Source organism: Trichosurus vulpecula, chromosome 9 (genome assembly GCF_011100635.1).
Source record: "Trichosurus vulpecula isolate mTriVul1 chromosome 9, mTriVul1.pri, whole genome shotgun sequence".
NCBI lineage: Eukaryota > Metazoa > Chordata > Mammalia > Diprotodontia > Phalangeridae > Trichosurus > Trichosurus vulpecula.
This window is the reverse complement of record NC_050581.1, coordinates 21434885-21453779: the sequence shown is the minus strand read 5'-3', so window position 1 is coordinate 21453779 and position 18895 is coordinate 21434885. Positions and strand designations below refer to the sequence as shown.

At 37.2% G+C, this 18895-nt stretch overlaps 1 pseudogene; it reads right to left on the bottom strand.

Moving 5' to 3' along the window:
- Window positions 1-561: 561 nt before the first annotated feature.
- LOC118832043 lies at window positions 562-10057 on the bottom strand (annotated as a pseudogene).
- Window positions 10058-18895: the final 8838 nt, after the last annotated feature.

Below are 18895 nucleotides of genomic sequence, written 5' to 3'. Positions count from 1 at the left end.
AAGCTAGTCCAGTGGCACCACAAGCATATGTCTGAGTTCAAACTTCAGAGCTTTTCTGAGGCAGACCAGGACCACTTCAGCTACTTGGGCCTGAATCTTTACACCAAAAATGAACACATCCTTGTATGTTACCTGGCATGACAGTGAGACATCCATTTAGCCTAAAGAGGAAGGCTATTTGCTTGCTAGATTTTTATGCATTAGGCAGCCAAGAAGCTACATCAGTGGGTGGGATCTTAATTCCCTGAACCAGTTAAGTCCCAAGATCAACTTCCTTGCCTTTTTTCTCTGATCTAACATTTATTTAATTAGAATTTTTGCAATTATAAATTACAGTCACAAGTATACCTACAAGTCTTTGTCTTAGCTTGTTCAACTACAGTTTTTCTTAAGTGGACACAGCATGTGTCAATTTGAAAGAAATCATAGTACATAGTATATTTTGCAAATGGGGATAAAAGATGTTGGACCCAATTCCTTGGAAATAAATATCAAGTGACCATAAAAAAATTTAGCCATTTTAGTTATTCAGTGAAATTCATGCATATTCAGTGTAGAGAATTAAATTTCATCCTTGAAATATCCCAGTTTTGCCAATGACTTCTCTTTTCTCAATTGCTTAACTTCCCAAAACTTCTAATCAAAATCCTGGTGTTTCACAAGTCCTTGCTGGTTATAGTGAATGTATTTTTTTAAAGTTACACACTGATGTGATTTTGTATCTGCAAAAAGGAGAAATGTAATAGTAGTTGCTTGTCTCCTAATCTAATTCTGTGTTTGTATGACTTACTCTGACCACTGAGAGCACATTCCTTTGGTCTTCCACATTCAGCTGCAGAAGTTTTATAAATTGAATAGGTTTTAGTCCCACTGGTTCAATGCTTAGGGTATTGTTTTCCACAGCCTCCAGAATAGGTGAAGCCAACTCACTTTTGGAAAAGGTTAAGCATGGAAATCTATCTTCCTGATAAATTTTGTCTAAAAGGGGGCATGTCTTGTCCATTGTGGGTTCATCCTTGCAAGACTCATTACACAAAAATAAGTCAGTCTCTTTGCAGTTTTTTACAATAGGTTGCATTACCCTGAGGTCCTGATGACTGCTCCTCATAGGGCTGCTCACACTTTTATTTTTTGCAAGTCCATTTTTAAAAGGAGCCTTTCCACTTAGCAGCAGCTTTTGAATTGGTGATGTTGGTGAAGTGGACAACAGAAGTGTCTTTAAGGCAGCAACTTCTGCTTGAACTACATCATTCTTTCCCTGTGCTTCTTTTAATTGTTTTTCAGCTGTTGCATGCCTGATACTAGCTTCTTTCACCATTTTAAGAGCTTCCTCAGAAGGGTAAAATAATAACACGATGCACAAAGTAGACATTCAATAAATATTTTCTCAAACAGACTAGCTGTGAGTTCTTCTAATTCTTGTCGCAGCTGATCTCAGACTTTGGAAGAGCTCACATTCTTGGTCTTTTAGTTTCACTTCCCCCTGAGCTTTTGCAAGGTCTTCTTTTAATCTTTCATAACTCTTTTCCCTCACTTCTAGAACAGATGGGCTCAGTAAACGAGACAAACTGTCAGTACTCAATCCAAAAAGTCATCATTGCCTTCAGAAATCTCTGTTATTGTGGCATCCTGCGAAAATTCTCTCTCAGCACTGTTGCTATCCTTTCTGGATGGCAGTTTAGTTAAACCATCTGTAACTGCAGAGGAGGAACAATGTCCTGAGTCTGCAATATCTGACATTAATACCTCATGCTAATATCTGATACATCTCCACAATTTAAATGTCTGGGCAATGAATAAATCAGTTGCATAGGAAGGTCAGGCTGAACAGGGAGTGTGCATAGAGGATAAGGCTGGTTGGTAGATAATGCTTGGTGGGATAATTTGCTCCTGAGATGCTAGCTCATATACACTGAGATCTGGTGAAGTAGGGGAAGCTAAGGTTTACTGCATGGAAACCTTGCAAGGGGTCATTAACCACAGTAAATGGCTCATTATAGGACACATGGCGTTCTATCAGACCATTCCCATGACTTCATGTAAAGGGTTTATTTTATCAAATCCAGTCCAGAACTGCTTTCTTCTGCCCTTACAAGGCACTGTATACTCCTTCAGTCCTACCGCACCGCACCGCACAGAGGCAGGTACTCTTGCAACCCTCAGCTTCCAGATGGGCTGTGGTGAGGATTCAAAGATGATCACTAGTGCTGACTGGTTGGTTTGTAAAGCGCCGAGCACCGAGCCTGGCACACAGTAGATGCTAAATAAATGTTTAACGCTATGCCCAGCCCTGGGTCGGACACCCCAAGTTTCTAGTCTGCAGGGCCAGGTTCCTCCCATTTTTTCGGGCACACTCTGCCCAAGCACGTTTCTTGGAGACTCCCTCGAACTTCACCGGGCTGGCGGGGGTTAATTAGTAACCGCAGCCGCCTGTGGAGCGAGCCTGAGCGCTCCCGGCGCCGCGGGCCCCAGAGAAGGTGGACGGCGTTGGGTTCCCAAGCTCGGTGTCCGGCGCTGGGGAAGGACCGTGGGGGGGGTCTGGCGTCGGCCAGTGCGCTATGATCCCTCCGCGGGCGCTCCTCACAGCCAATTTCCTTATCTTTTTAAGGAAAATTAGTTACTGTGTCAGGGGCCTACCAGTCTGCCATGTATTGCAAATTGTTAGTAGATATTGTTCCTATCACAGTATCTTTTTACTTTATTAAAAAAAAAACTCTAATTTGTATCTCAGGGAAGTTAAAGAAAAGAGGAGGGGAAGAAGCCAGAATATATCAAAATATTGATGGCAATACTTTTTTGTGGTAGTAAAATATTGGAAATAAAGTCGGCATCCATCAACTCTGGAATGGCTGAACAAACCGTATAAATGCCATAGTATATTTTTATACCATCGGAAATGATGTAAAATATTCAGAGAAACGTGGAGTTGTATGAACTGATATAAGAGTGAGGTACAATGAACTGCAATATGCAATGACTACAGTAATATAAATGGGAGGGGGAAAAACCACAAAACAAAGCCAAACACTGAGTAAGTGCAACAACCATTGTTCGTCGGAAAAGAGATGGAGCACCTTACTCCTTTTTATAGAGAGGAGAAGCTGCCTGGGTCATTATGTTGGTTGGTTTTACATAATTGTTGTTCCTCTATTATAATAGAAGATTCTCAAGATATGGGGTATGCTTGGAGCTTATTGTGATATAGGGGAAAAACACATCAATAAAACTTTTTTAAAAAAATTCAGACATCATTATACCCAGGTTTTGCTAAATTTTAAGTGTTTGACTACTGTGTGTTCATGACTATTGGCTGTGTCACATTAGATGCTGTTGTATCTGAACTACCTGGCACATAAATTGGAACTTAATAAATGCTTATTGAATTTAATTGAATGGGTTCCCTCTTAGATTGTGCTTGCTAACACATTTTCAGGGAGGGAACAAGAGACTTAGGAAGCAATTGTCTGAATATGTTTCCAGCTTTCAAACTCAATCATTAAAATTTCTGGAAAAAGTCATATTGGAACAGCTTGCATCCTGATGGTTGTAGTCTAGAAATACCTGTACTAAGGAAGACATGTAGATAATTGAGTACTTCTCTGCAGAGTTGGAGGACCTTTATGAATTAATAAGAAGATGGAAAAATAATAGTGACATAACATTTAAGGCTGGAGGAAGCCTAGCCCCACTCAGGCATTCAAGGTAGTTAGTGCAGAGTTGAAGATTATCATTAGATTCATCTGCTTAGCTTCATTGATACAGAGGTCAATAAGGGATGAGAAAACAATCAGAAGACTAGGCTAGGCTATTTGGGCATGAAAGGCCAGATCAAGTGGGAAGATTCAGGGTGGGGTCCAAGGGGATTCCCACAGTCTACACCCCATCAGAACGACTCTGAAAGTCTCAGCTACTGTAGCTGAGTCTCATTGCCAGAATTAGCAGAGTAGCATTTATGATTAAGTTCAAAAAGCACCAAGCCCTGGGCATACCACATCAGCCTGCAAGAATAACTTTTGCCCACTTTATCCCACTGCTACTGATTTCTTCATGTTTTAATGGCTTAACTCCTACTCTCATGTTATGATCTCCTTTGTCAAGAAAGCTTGCAGGAAACACCACTACTAAGTCTGTATCCCAAAGAGTTCATAAAAAAGGTAAAAGGACCAACATATACAAAAATATTTATAGCAGTTCTTTTTGTGGTGGCAAAGAATTAGAAATTGAGTGGATGCCCATCAATTGGGGAATAGCTTAAGAAGTTGTGGTATATGAATGTAATGAAATACTATTATTATGTAATGAAATATTGCTGTAAGAAATGATTAGCAGGTGGATTTCAGATGAACCAATGAAAAGTGAAGTGACCAGAAGCAGGGGAACACTGTACTAACAGCAACATTGTATAATGATCAACTATGATTGATTTAGCCCTTCTCTGCAATACCGATGATCCAAGAAAGTTTCAGAGGACTCATGATGGAAAATATGATCCACATCCAGAGAAATAACTGATGGAGTCTGAACGCAGATAGAAGCATACTATTTTCACTTTCTTTGGGGTGTTTTTGTGTTTTTTTCTTTTTGTTCTGTTTCTTCTTTCATAACATGACTAATGTAAAAATATGTTTTACATGATTTCACATGTATAACCTATATCAGATTGCTTGCTGTCTTGGGAAGAAGGGGGGGGGTGGAAATATGGAACTCAAAATCTTTCAAAAAATAAATTTTGAAAATTGTCTTTACATGTAATTGGATAAATAAAATACTATTTTTAAAAAAAAGCTTGCATGAGGTCCCTGTACTCTCTCTTACCTGTGTCTTCCCATTCACTCACCCTCCAACCAGTTTCCTTAAGTATCAATCAACAAATCAATAAGCATTTATTATTTGAAAATTCAAGACAAGGGTGATGTTTAGAAAGCTGGGCTCAACATCAGGAAGAGCTATGTTCAACTTCACATACTGGTGTGTGACCCTGAGCAAATCATTTAGCCTCTCTTTGCCCCTATGCAACTCTCCAAGATTAGAAATAGCTGATCTGCATTGTAGAGGGAGTCTCCTCCCTCGAGAGCTCCCTATGTCTATGACTTACAGATCCAGACCAAAAGAAAATCTACCTGACCCTGTGGCAGATACCTGGAATACACACACAGATACACACAGACACACACAGACACACACACACACACACATACACACACACACACACACACAAATGCCCTTTGCCCCTAAGGAGCTTACATTCTATTTGAGGAAATGAGTAGGTCTTTTAATTCATGTTCATTTGTGTTGGAGGTTTATATCTATTTTCCTGTTTTTTCATCTTCTCATTATCTTTTGCCTTTTTAGGAGGTTATTGTCTTTTAAGACTTTTCTGCCTTCTCAATTTTTTTCTCTTCCTTTTCATTTCATTGTTTTATTCTGGGACATTTATTATCGTTTCACACAGAAAATCGGGGGGATTGAGGAACTGGACTGTTTCACTCCTATCTGTGGTTCTTAGTGCTATGCTTTACACATAGTAACCACTTAATATAGGCTTGCTTATTGACCGGCTGATTACCATCTTCCTAGAATGCCTCTTATTCCAATTTGAGATGGTTCTGAGTGTTAGAGATATTACTCTTGTAAACAGATAAATGCAAAAGCATTGAAGAAGAACTTTCTGTGTGCAAAGCATTTTGCTAGGGATGTGCTTACTATGTGCTGAGAAAATTATAGAGAGTCCCTGCTCTCAAGAAGCTTACATTCTAAAAGAGGGAGATAACACCTGAAGGAAGTTTGACTGAAATTACAGATTTAGTTACAATAAACAAAACTGCCACCTTTAAATGTCTGCCAATTGGCTCTAAATATACTGTCTGGATTAATATATAATAAGAAAAGACCCTAGTCCTAGAGTCACAGAACCAGTTCTTCAATTGCAACTCACGAATTACTCCCTGTATCACTTTGGGTAAATCACTTATCCGCTTTAGGCCTCAGTTTTCATAACTATGAAATGAGGGTATTGGATTAGATGAAATCTATAATACTGGTAAACTAAATCCTGTGGACTAAAAGCCTGACTAGTCTTCTACATGACTTCTGTTAAATCAACCTAAGACTGCACTGGATATTTTGGCAGTCACATCCTCTGTTGGTTCATATTGAGCTTGTAGTCAGCAAAATCCCCTAGGTCTTTTTCATGTGAACTGCTGTTAAATCAGGTTTCTCAATCCTATACTTATATAGTTTATTGCTTCAACCTAAGTGCAGGATGTTACACCTATCTCTACTAAATATCATCTTGTTTGTTTCAGCCAATAATTTTTGTGTTTAATTCCATCCTCTAATAGTTCAACTATTGCTCTCAGGTTTGTATCCTCTGAAAATATTATAGGCCAGGCTTCTATATCTTCACCCAAGTCATCAAAAATTTGACTAGGATAGGGCTAGAGATAGAACTATATAGCATACTGCTATAGACACCTCCAGGTTTACATAGATATACTAATCAATATTTAAGTTCATCTGGCTTTGAACTATACTAATTACACTAGCACACAACATACATTTCTTCTTGTCCACAAGAATAATTTTGGAAATGAGGGAGGGATTGAAGAAAGAAAGAAGGGAAGAGAAGGAAAGATAAAAGAAGAATATAAGGAATGAATGAGGGGAAAAGGAAAAGAAAGGAAGGAAAGAAGGAAGGAAGGAAGGAAGGAAGGAAGGAAGGAAGGAAGGAAGGAAGGAAGGAAGGGAGATAGAAGGAGGAAAAATCTTTGCTCTTCTGCTATTTTATAAAAATAATTAGGAATCATCTTCTTATTAACGGTGTTCACATGTGTGTGTGTGTGTGTGTGTGTGTTTGCACATGCGCAGCTTTATGTTTTTCAAAGCATTTTCACATCCATTATTTTTTCATTCAGTAACTCCTGGATACTTTCTATGCGCAAGGTATTACGGTAAATGCTAAAAAGAATAGAAAGAAGCATAAGACACCTTATCAGTCTCCTCATAATCCAGTAAGGAAGACAAGACCTAGAGAAAGAACTGAACTACAAGGTAATAGATCTAGAGAGTCAGCACTATATAAATTCAGGGCCCTGGCTGGGGTGATCAGTATCTCTCTTTATATTCGTCCCCCAGAGCAGTGACTGCCAAAGGTGGGGGGGAGGGCATGGCAGAGATACAATATCCTGGGAAGAATATGAAGTATATGTGCTGTATCTTCTGAAAGTGATAGATGAAATTTTTACATTAAAGCTATTAAAGTTTCAGAATTTCAGCTATTAAAGATCAAGTCAATAGGCCAACCAACTTGGGATTGTCTCTGTCTTTCACCATTAAATATCTATGGGTGAGAAAATACTACCTTAAATGACGTTGGATACAGTACAACATCATGGTGTAATGGACCTTCCTAATATGATTTAGGAGGGTCCATTTTACTATGCTGCCTCCTTTTTTTTACTTCTGTGGAAATTGAGAGTAAGAGAAATTAAATAATTTGCCCAAAGTCAGTCACGCAATCATGTCAGATCAGAAAAAGTCAAACCAGACATTCTAAATCATGATGAGATATACTGAGACAATGAAAAAAGCCTTAGTAAGCTTGAAGGGAGCCACCCCTGACCCCGCAGGCACACACATATACTCAGAGATTTGTTCTCTTAGTGGCCACCAGCAGAGAAAGAATAGCCACGAAATATATCTAGGTTCCAAGACCAAAAAAAGTGAAGAATGAGTCCTAGATATAGCCTGAGATATAGCAAGTGTCTGTTTTCCTCATCAAAAAGGGATGAGGGAGGCTAGATCTTCTTCCTGATCAAGACAGATGTCCAAGAAAGGATATATTTATGTGACTACACCCTGTGTTCTTCGCATTACTTCTAGTCTATCCAAGTAGCAGCTATAGTCCAATAAAACTGACTTTGCCCATTTAGAGTTTTTCCATTACCTGTTTTTCTGCTCCCCCTTGGGGTTGAAGGCAGAATCACACCTTATGCTTCTTAAGTGCCAAGTTGATTGGATGGATGACAGTTTAATTTCAAGGATGTTGTCCTTACCTAAAGGACAAGTCAGTTTTGAATCAAAAGTGCCCTACCCCATTATCAACAGGAAATTATCCTTTCAACACATCCAAATGGCCCATCACTACTCCTTCCCTAGAGGCATATTCTCAGCTTCCAGAGGTACTAATATTTACCAGTGCCTCAAGTAGTATGAAGGGCTCTGAGAAAATGTGGCATGTTACTACATTGCTACACACTGAAATGGAAAAGCATGCAGAGCTTTTACTTTGACTCAAAGTTTAGTGCTTTTATTCACTACACCACTCTGCACTTTGGTGCATAATATAGTGGAAATTCACAGGCTCATATTTCTAGTTTAATAAATCATACTGACTCAAGCTTATATCCATCAGCAAGGGAACTTGGCTCAATATGATTAATTAAACCAGGAATATAGGCATACCTTGCAAAACATTGCCCTGACTAATGTCATTTAGCAATAATATCATTAAAATGTTATGACCAAGCCTCACCAAGAAGTCTTAAACCACCCTGTAATGTCATTAGACCCCTGCCTGAACAGCCGTGGCTTGTGATTTCTTCTTGCCACCCAAGTGGTTCTGGCTACTGTTAACTTCCTGCCCCAGAAATGTTGTTTCATCTAAATTCAATTCTACACAAAATCACTTAATGACCTTAAGTTGGAATATAGCTGTACAAGACAGTGAAATACTTCTGGTTTCTATTTGCTTAACTAAACATTCATCTGTTTAGTATTACTTTCCCTCCTAACATTATTTCAATTAGGTAATAAGCCTTTCTTCGATGGTTCCTGACTTTCAAGATGTGTTCTGGTACATGACAAAAGATTTGGCTACGATTTTAATAAACTTTTAGACTATCATGTTTTCTTTTCAGAAGTCTATTATCTGTAAATGTATTTAGATTTTTTTTCTGTAAAACTTCCAAGTAATTCCATATTGTCTCATTGCATACAAATTGATGTAGCACACTGGTGGCAGTTTTTCAAGGAATCATAATTTATTTATCATGGTTGTTATTTTTATTAGATGTGCCCCTTGCTTAGTAGCTCCTGGGCACCTTTACAAGTTTAACAGAAAAAAAGAATCTATTATATCTTAAAATTTAATAGACTACATTTTTTGAAGATTCTCCTGAATTCACATATCCATATAGAATACTAAATATTATGTGGAGAATTCAGGAACAAGTGAATCAATAGAACTAAGATGGGCCTTGAACTCTCTTAGGTTAGTCCAACTGTTTCTTCTGAAAGAGACAAAATGCAAATTTTCATGGGCTCTTTGGGCACATGTGTTTGCTTTATGTGAGAGAGATCACACACACACACACACACACACACACACACACACACACACATACATAGGGTCTTTTTTATTTTTGCCCAGGTTGACCACTGAACTAGGAGTTAGGCATCCTGACAGTTAGGTGGCATAGTAGATAGAGTGCCCGGCCTAGAGTCTGCAAGAACTGAATTCAAATCTAGCCTCAAACACTTTCTAGCTGTGTGACCCTAGACAAGCCATTTATCATCTGCCTTCCTTAGTTGCTCAACTGTACAATGGGGATGATAGTAGTAGCACCTACCTCCCAGAGCTGTTGTAAAGATTAAATGAAATGATATTCATAAAGAATTTAGCACAATTCCTGGCACAAAGTGGGTACTTAATAAATGCTTGTTTCCTTCCTTCTTTCCTGTCTTTGTCAATATCTATGTAACCAAAAGCAAATCCCTTTACCCTTCAGTGCTTCAGTTTGATAATATATAAAATGAGGATAGAAACATTTGCCCTCTCTGCTGCAGGAAATTGTCTTGAGGGTCAAATTAAATTTCATGCCATGAAACCTGGGATTCAGACTACCTAATAAAAATGGCTAACATTTATATAGCACTTTAAGGTTCATAAAGCACTTTACATTTACTATCTCATTTGATCCCCAAATTCTCTTCTGAGCTACAAACCTGTATCTCCAACTGCTGGCAGGACATCTCCACCTATTAGTCCCACCAGCATCCTAAATGCAAAATGTGAGGGGAAAAAACTGAATTCATTATCTTTTTTCCTACAAACTTGCTTGCTCCTCCTTATAGTTTCTTACTGTTAAAATTTACTCAGTCTCCTATGTTTCGAATTGTTGTCTGTCTTCCCTCTTCCTCAACCCTTGTTTATAATCAATCACCATTTCCTGTCAATTGCACCTTCTTACTTTTATGGGCTTCAGTTTCCTCATCTGTCAAATGGAAGGGTTGGACTAGATGACTGCTGATATACGTTGCAGCTCTAGACCTATGATTCTATGACATCTCAGATGAATCCCCTTTTGCAACCACCAGCACCAACATCAACACTCACATATAGAGATTATTTTCAGAGCCTCCCATTTTTTTTTCTAGCTCAACACTCTCTCCACTCCAATTCTTCATTCAAATCACCTTCAGACTCATCTTCCTTATCAAAAGATATGCTCATGTCATGATTCTGATACGAGTGGTCCCCTATTGTCTACTAAAGAAAGCTCAAATTCAGGCTAAGCTTTTGGTCCTTCACAAATATCCTCATTCCCCTTCTGTATCTATGAATTGCCACCTTTAAAGCCCATTTCAAATACTATCTTCTTTTTGAGAACCATATAAGTGTTGACACTTTGATGGAGTTATGATCTCATCAATGTAAATATTTCTTCCATTGATGTAGAATAGAATCTGTTCGTGTCTGCCTTTTCTGTGTGATTCTTGTTCATTCCCACCTATAAATCAGGCATAGAGTGTCTGTTCAACATACTGGAGGCTTTCCTCTGGATTACTTGACATTCTTTGGATGAGGGTGCAAGCTGTGAGATAGTTGATCCCTTACTCACTACCGGTTTATCTTTTTTTGTCCAGCTTTACAGTACTCTGATGAGACCCTTTATGCCTCTCCTCTTGTGCTATCCCTCACTTGTAATTTGTTACAGTTAAATTCATCTTATTGCCCTTTGGGGTGCCCTTCAAATTTAATTCCTCAAAGACAATGGTATTCCATGATAGACAGCTGTACAACATCACTAGAACATTATTATTTGAAAGATGGTCCTTTGCTTCAAGGAGAAACAACTGCACAATTTCCCAAAGGCAATCCTGCATATTCTCCTCCTCATTATTCCATAAACAGTAGTTAATATAATTTAACTAGAGAATATTATATTGGCTTTTAAGGGGTATTGCAATATATAAATAGTTCAGTGGAGTAGCTTAGTTACTGATAAAACCTAGTGTAGCACCTCCTTGGAGTTAATACCCCAAATCACATTCAGAATTGGTGGGCTAGATTCCTACAGAGTGTCTTCTATTTGGGGTTGTTGGGGCGGGGGGAACCTGTGGGTCTCCATTCCTAATAGCTCATAAATCTCCGTCAGTGTGCTTTTCATTAGTAGTCAGTCGGTAGATAGAATTTACTCTGCACAAAACCATTTACTAAGAAGCCATAGGAAAGTTACAAAAGATTCTTCCCATAAACTTCTCACAAATATAGAGTTCATGGGAGGAGTGGGATCAAGCATAGAAGAGTGGTAGTAATAAAATTTAGGAGATATGTGTGGCAAAGACAACTCATAATTCTTGGCACTGCAGGTCTTAGAAGTCATTTACCACCTTGGGAAGTTGTTGCAAAGCTTCCCCTTGAGTACAGGTTGCTGAATTAGCCTTCTAGAATCTGTTATTCTATTGAGTCTATAGCTAGTTCTCTTCTCAGGTGACAAGGGTCATGATCTTTGAAGCTGCTTCCTCCTTCAGGTGACAGTCTTTCTGTATTTGTAGCTGCCTGAAAAAAAATGTCTCTCTGCTGGACAAATTATTTTCTACTATTGGTCTAGTCACTCCCTCAAAATCATGTGGCCACTGGGGGATGGGGGAGTGTAGAAAGAAAGGAGAAATTTCCTACTCATTTTCTACATGAAGCTTGCAAAGTCTAGAAACTCTTAGACTTGAACAGCTAAAATTCATCCAGAGTTTAGCTATTTAAAGCTTCCAGAGGTGTGGCCAATTTGTTTGCTCAGCCAATGGAGTCCATTTTTCTATTGATCCACTCACAGAAGTGTTTACACCTTACAAAGGGATCAATGAATGGAATTTATATGTGTGTGTATGTATTTATATACATATATATATACATATTAGTATAATTAGCTAGCTAGTTAGTTCAGCATCTCATTAAAACCTTGTTATTATATTCTTGGTTTTCTCTGACTAAACTGAATATGTCTCTACCTTACCCTGATTTATCACTTGCATGCTATTTCACAGGGTTACTATATAAATTATTTGTCACAGAGTCAAAAATGCTTTGAATTCTTCCAAGAAATCCAAATAGGAAAAGTCCTATTAGGAATTCATGAAATAAAAATTATTATTTTCAGTTTTCATTAGTAGATATCTAGATTTCAAGCATTTGAAAAAGAAGCCTTGACTTAATGCATTTCCAAATTTTAAGTGAATTTCATGTGTCACAGGGTTAACAAATTTTCCAACACAAAGGTTGTCAGATTGAATAGAAAATGCTGTACCTGTCCTGAACCAGATGAGAAGAATCATCTTCACTGACATACATGTGTTTGTATTTGTTTTTTGGGTCTTGATAGGATAAGAAAAAATTCATGATGTTTATAAGGAAATTACTGTTCAAATGGATTTTTAAATATACAGTTACATTCAAAATGTCATGTGCCCTCCTTACCTTTTAAAGTCAACATAAATTAATACAATGTTTGCCTCTCCCACAAAATGTTCCTTGGTGAAGGTCAGAGACAAAATATTAAGCTGGGTGGACTGTCATTCTGATCCAGTCTGGTATTTCTTATATACTCTCGAAAGAGGGTAATATAAAAGAGTTCAAAAGACAGAAATATCAAAGTCCCTTTAAGGAACCAGAGTTTGAAAAAAAATACTTGCAGATATTGCAGAGATGAGTTTGTGCATAATCTCTACTTCTCTTTGAGGAAGTGCTTTTATATAATCTGTAAGCTTAAAAGAAAGTGAATCAGGAAAGTTGATTACCCAAGTAATTCTACACTTTCCATTAAACATACACCTTTCTTTATTAGAAGAAGGAAACTCATAGAACTGGAAGTTGATTTGTACAGTTGGAGGCCAATAAGATCTAATGTGATTTTGTTCTCTCCATTTTCTTAACTGAAAGAAGAATGGTGATAGATGAAAGCATAGTTAGAAACCCAGCCAGGGACCAGGAAGCCATCAGAAGAAGGAAATAAGTGTTTTCTCTTTGATAAAGCAAGTAGTTCATCTGACTACCTGAGTCCCTGAAGGCTAAAGCATTGCCCTCCCCCACTCCTTGGCAGAATATAGTAAAATAGAGTCACAAGCTTGAGACAGACTAAATTGTTCTACAGCTTAAAGCAGTACCAGAGCTGCCGAGAAAGCACATACAACCTAAATGATGTCTGACCTTATGAAAAGTAGTTCCTACTTATGTTGAGAAATAATTCCAAAGGTAAGGTAAAGTAAGTTCAGAATAGATCTAATATACTAGTATCTAACTTATCTAAATCTAATAAATTAATAGATCTAATAAATTAGATCAAAGAAAGCACTTATTTTGCTCATGTTCTATGTCTTCATAGCTTGCTCCTAGAAATATTATTCATTACTGTTACATGCAAATGTAGGTTACTAGTGTTTAATCAGTGTTCTATTCTTTCAGTAAATAGTTATTTTAAGTGAAAATAATAACAATTGGGTTGGATTGTATATGTTTACCTAACCTCTAGTAATCTGTACTTGAAAAAAAGCTGAAAGATAAGGTTACAATTACCTAGTAGAACTATTAGAAATGTAGGCATGATTGATACCTTGGAAGAACTAATTTGCTTTACAATAAGTGCTTTACAAGTACAAGTCTATTTCTATAAGACAAATGAAAGATCTGAAATAGGATATACGCCTTCAGAACCATCTGGGGTTACTTCACTTTCTTTTATTATACTTCTTCTAGATAGATACGGACTACAAAATAATCACACTCTAAACTTACTCTTTAGACAGAGTATGAAATTCCTTTGAATTCCTGAGTTAAATAAATCTGCATCACTTGTATTTCTTCCTTGCTCACCAGTTCTTATTTTCTAAAATTATTCTATTCATAAATACCATGTTAGGACCTAGTATTTAGGTTTCAAGGAGGTAACCTATTACTGATCACTATCAATAGTCCTTCTGAGGTATAAACAACTTAGTTCTGTTTGAACCCCCCAGGGAAAATACCGTAACACTTTGTGTCTGGATTTGTCTGTTAGTGTCTCTATAAAATCTTCCATCAGTGAAAATGGAGATCTGCATTAGGGAGTTGTAATTATTTAACATGAACACCTACTAAATCCTTTTCCCAGAACTCAAGCCAATATATTTTATAAGTTAATTAATGAACCAATTTAATTTTATAGAATTTAGACCTAGGAGAGACCATGGGGATTATCAAGTCCAATTGTCCCATTTTAAGGATGAAGAAACTAAAGTTTAGAAAGGTTATATGACTTGCCCAAAGTCACAATGCTACTTAGGTAATATAGTTGGGATTAGAACTCATATTTTCTGACTCCTCATCCCATATTCTTTTCATTATGCCATGCTGTCTCTCTTACCTGTAACATGTTCTACCTGCTTCCAAATTCTCTATCAGGTGTTCCTGATGTGACAAGTAGATCTCATGTTTGAGAGGGGCTAAAATGAAGAGCCTGAAAAGAAATACTAAGAAATGCCTAGTATCTAGCTAACTTGCTAGGTTAAAAGTGTGCTACTAGCCACTGACCAAACTGGAAGCTTCTATATCCTATTAACCTAGGGGAAAAAGGGAGAGAGACTGAATAAAAAAAAGTCTATGGAGTGCTTGGCCTGAAGTCAGTTGAGCCACAGAATCCCAAGAGCATATAAATCTGGAAACTGTCAGGAAGGCAACAAATACACAGAAATGGAAAAGATGTGTCAGCATTTTCAAAATTATCTATTTCCATTATCAGTGGCAACAGAGCCACCACACTTGGACTCTAATCCCTCAGTCTCTGATATGTTATACAACTAAGTTGAAATGGTATATATTACAAGAAAAGATGAAAGGGATAGTTTCAAAGAAACCTGAGAAGACTTATATGAATTGGGATGAAGTGAAGTGAACAGAACAAGAAGAAGTATTTTTAAAATAAAATTATTGTTAAAAAGAACAGCTTTGAAAGACCATCACAATAACTAACCATGATTCCTAGTACTCATGATGAAACACGTTACCTACCTCTGATAACAGAGATGATAGATTCAATACATACAATACATACAATACATACAAAAAATGAATCATGCATTTTTGGGCACAGCCAGTGTGGGATTTTTTTATGTGGAATTATACATATTTATTATCTTTTCCCAATAGGAATGGAGGAGTTGGGTGGGAAAGAAAATAAATACTCATTAATTGAAAAATAATCAATTTTTTTAAAATAGTACCAAGAAAAAGTCAGGAAAAGCAACAAACTGGATGAGACTAATAGCATACTTAGGAAATCTGTGTTGGAAGTTTTCTACTCTTAAAAGCATTGAAGGATTGCTTTATAAGATATTCAAAGAAGGAAAAAAGGGGGAGAGAATAAGGGCAAAAAGATGTTAAGGATATTTATATATATCAAACCATGGACCTACTTTATTATTTTTTTTTGTTATTGTTCTAGACATGTGACTTCCTTCATCAATCAACGGACTTTTTTAATGCTTACTATGTGCTTTAAAGATGCAAACAGACAAATGAAATTTGGAGTGTAAGTCCCATCCACAGAGTTAACATGCACAGCATGGAAACTTCCTCCCCTGTTGCATATCAGTACTTTTCCCACAGCTTAGAGTTGTATGAAACACTGAGAGGTTAGATGACTTGTTTATAGTCATGCTGGAAAGGGCAGGGATAAAGCATTTATTAAGCACCTAATATGTTCTAGACACTGTACAAAGCACTTTACACATATCTTATTTGATTCTCATAATTCTATGAGATAAATGCTACTATTATCCCAATTTAACAGATGAAGAAACAGGCAAACAGAGGTTAAGTGACTTTCTCAGAGTCACAAAGCTAGTAAATGTCTGAGGCTGTATTTGAACTCAGACCTTCCTGATTCCAGGCCCAAACCTCTATCCACTATGCCACCTAGCTATTGCTCAGCCACTCTCCATCTGAGACAGGATTGAAACCTAGACTTTCCTGACTCTAAGGCTTATACTTTATCTGCTGTACTACATTGCTTCTCTTCTTATCGTGTAAAAACTTTTTAGAATCACCAAACATGGCAGCTAGGTGGTACAGTGGTTAAAATGCCAGGCCTAGAGTCAGAAAGGCCTGAGGTCAAATCCAGCCTCAGACACTGTGACCCTGGAAAAGTCATTTCACCCTATTAGCCTCAGCTTCCTCATCTGTAAAATAAGATGGAGAAGGAAATGGAAAACCACTCCAATGTCTTTGCCAAGAAAACTCCAAACGGGATCACAAAGAGTTAAACATGACTGAAGAATCTGAACAGCACCACACATATTAGGAGTACCCTTGATGAAAATATTAAAAGAAAACTGGCAGATTTTCATAATTTTCCACAGGAAACCACTTTTTTATCATCAAATACTTGAGAGCTGCAAAGAGTGACAGATCATGCTTGGGGAGGCAGGTTATTATCCTTTTTTTATTATCCCACCACCAAAAAAAAACCCAACCTAACTCAGTAGAGCAAAAATCAGCCTTACAGATTCTCTACTAGAAAGGAGATTATTTTTGTTTGTTTTTTATTTTGTTTTTTAAAGATCATCCATGGTTTCTTAATAAAGGCAACCATAGGAACAATTCTGTTCAGTGAACTCCTGATTATTAACATAAATCAAGGTATTAAAAAAGGAGATGATTGCTTGATAAGGATGTTCACCACTGTCCTGAAAGTGGTTCTGGTTAAAGTCCAGATAGAAGGATTTCTTGTAGACCATGTGGTCTCCAATATTCACCTAATTACAAATGATATTGTACTGATTACGTAAAATATCGTAATATCACAGGATCTCTCTAGTAAGATCTATGAATAGTGAAAAAAGATTGACCTAACTAAAATGGATGGCCTGAGCAAAAATGGGTGAAAAGTGCCTGTCATCCAGAATGTGACATGACATTGTATGGACAATCCACCGAGTTAGCACATCAGGACACATATTTGGGTTAGAAACCACAATTGGAATTAGGCCCAGAATTGATTAGGAAGAAGAAATTCTCATAGATTTCCTTTGGGAAATCATGCAATAGTCTTCACAATCTCAAGGCAGTTTTGTTTTTTAAACACAGATGTTCACTTAATAGTTTATGGTTGTGGATGTTAAATCACAGTTTCCTAAGAATTAAAGTCATTGTGAAAGGGTAACAAAATGACCCATGATGAGTATAAGTAACCTGTACCATATTTCCTGAAATTATATTCATGCAGTAGTAATATGTTGCATTTTTTTCTTTCGTAAGGCTTAAGGGGGGTAGCAGACCTATGATTTTATTTGTTTAAAGAATTGTTAATATGAAAACTCCCTTCTCCTTCTCTTGACATAGATTGGCACCTTGCTTGCAATTTTTTTTTGTTTTAAAGATTTACCTATGCCACTGAAAGGTTGAACGCCTTAGCCCAAGTCACACAGCTAGCATGTCTCAAAAGTAGGAGTTGAACCCAGGTCTCCTTGACTCCAAAGATGACACCTTATCCACTATGCCACATGGAAATATACATGTCATATACTCCCCTCGTTCTACTGCAGCTTCTTCCTATAGAAAGTCATAGGCTAATGCCCAATCTCATCCCAGTAAGCAAGAGTTATTATATATGAAAGAAAAAAGAAGTGAGCTGGTCATGTTACAGACATGAGAAATAAGACATTTGTACACTGATATCCTAGAAGCATAAAAAGACTCAGAGAAAACATTCTTAACCTGGGATCCATGAATTAAATATGTGTGAGTATATATATACATATATGTGCATATATGTGTATATACACACACATATGTGTGTGTGTACATAGAGAGATTTATAGCTACATTTCAAGATAATTGGTTTTCTTTGTAGTCCTATGTATTTTTTGTTTTTTTTTTTTTTTTTCATTTAAACACATTGCTCTAAGAAGGGGTCCATAGGTTTTGCTATTTGCCAAATAAGGGTAACAACCCAGACCTAGAGGAAAGCCTCTATCAAATTATGTAGATCCTTTGTGGAACATGGACAAGAATAGTATGTAATGAAGAAACACTAAAAAGTTTAACTTCATTCAACATGCATGAGTTCACAGATCCATTGAAATATGTAGTCAAACTTCCTGTCACAGGGAGAAAGAGATTAAGTGCCCATAAGTCAGAAAGCTATCACTCCATTTCATGCCTAATATGGAAAATGCAGGAGGTCTTTGTAGTTCAAACACATTTGGGGGCAAGCTACCCAGAACTTGGGCCCTTTTACAAGGCTCAGTGCAGACAGAAATTATCCAAGGTACAAAGTGAGTTTTAAGATTTGTGTTACAGGAAATGTCTTTGCTTTGGTTGAATTTTCATACTTTGTTATTTGAATGGTCTATCATACTCTGTTTATTGTCTAAATAGTTAGAAAAATGTTTCTGACCTCTATCAAGAGCAAACATGACCTGTCTTAACAACCCAGAAACCTTGCTCTGGAATTTGAATACTGATTTGGAAGCAAGTTCAAGAAAACCAGCCCAAAGCACCAAGCTTTGTGACCCACATGACATGAGATGATCAATGACCACATTAACTAGTAATCTGAGGCATAAAACATGCATGAGGTATTAG